This window comes from Elephantulus edwardii, unplaced genomic scaffold, assembly GCF_000299155.1.
Source record: "Elephantulus edwardii isolate Elephantulus edwardi_28Jun2011 unplaced genomic scaffold, EleEdw1.0 scaffold00184, whole genome shotgun sequence".
NCBI classification, from domain to species: domain Eukaryota; kingdom Metazoa; phylum Chordata; class Mammalia; order Macroscelidea; family Macroscelididae; genus Elephantulus; species Elephantulus edwardii.
In genome coordinates this window covers 4,051,524-4,052,793 of record NW_006399934.1, presented here as the reverse complement: position 1 = coordinate 4,052,793, position 1,270 = coordinate 4,051,524, and positions in this window count along the sequence as shown.

The following is a 1,270-nucleotide window of genomic DNA, read 5'->3' as shown; positions in this document are numbered from 1 at the left end:
CGGCACATAACAACAACAACAACAACAACAACAACATCGCTTTTAAATTATTCTCTCCCTCATCTATTTCAGTGCAGTATACACAATTTATCCAGTTTTTCTCAGTCTTACCCCAAGCCTGATATCAGTCCCATTTTACAGCAGTGGCATCATGCAGTATTTGTCCTTTTGCGACTGAGATAATTCACTCAGCATAATGTCCTCCAGGCTCACCCATTTTGAATATTGCAACAACATTGGAATGGGAAAGTCGGCTGTTAGGGACAACTCCAAAGTATTGAAGAGCAATGGTGTCTCTCTGGAGACTAAGTGCATCTGATACAGGCCATGGTCTTTGCAATCACTTGTTATGCAACAGAAAGTTGGACAATGACTAAGGAGGATAAAAGGAGAATTGATGCCTTTGAGCTGTGGTGCTGGAGAAGAGTATAGAATGTATCCTGGATTGCCAAGAAAACAAACAGATTCATCCTGCAGAGGGTTAAACCAGGCTGCTCCTTGGAGACAAAGGTTCTGAGGCTTCGTCTGACATACTTTGGACATGTTATAAGTAGGGAGAGGTCCTTGTAGAGGGACATCATGCTTGGGAGGGTGGAGGGACGGCGCAGAAGGGGAAGGCCTTCTATGAGGTGGATTGATTCAGTGACTGGGGTAATTGGGATGGGTATGTCAGAGGCAGTGAGATTGGCACAAGATAGACCAGGGCTGTTGTACATAGGGTAGCTATGAGTCGCAAGTGACTCGTCGGCACATAACAACAACAACAACAACTGGTGCCAAGAGTGTTGACTGTGGAGCCAAGCATACTAAAGCTGTGAACAATCTCAATCTCTTCACCATTCATCCTGATGCTGCCAATTGGCCCAGTGGTGAGAATCTTTGTCTTCTTGACATTGATCCTCAATCCATATTGGAGGCTGCAGTCCTTGACCCTCTGCAGCAAGCGCTTCAGGTCCTCCTAAGTTTCAGCAAGCAGGGTTGTGTCATCTGCATATCGCAGATTGTTGTTAGATCTTCCACCAATCTTGACCCCACATTCCTCCACATAGAGCTCAGCCTCCAGGTTGAAAAGGTACGGAGACAGGACACATCCCTGGCGTACGCCCTTCCCAATTTTGAACCATGCAGTGTTTCCTTGCTCTGTTCTGAGGACTGCCTCTTGGTCCAAGTATAGGGTTCTCAGCACAATCAAGTGTTCTGGGATTCCCATTCTTCTCAGAGTCAGCCACAGTTTGTTATGATCCACACAGTCAAACGCCTTTGCATAGTC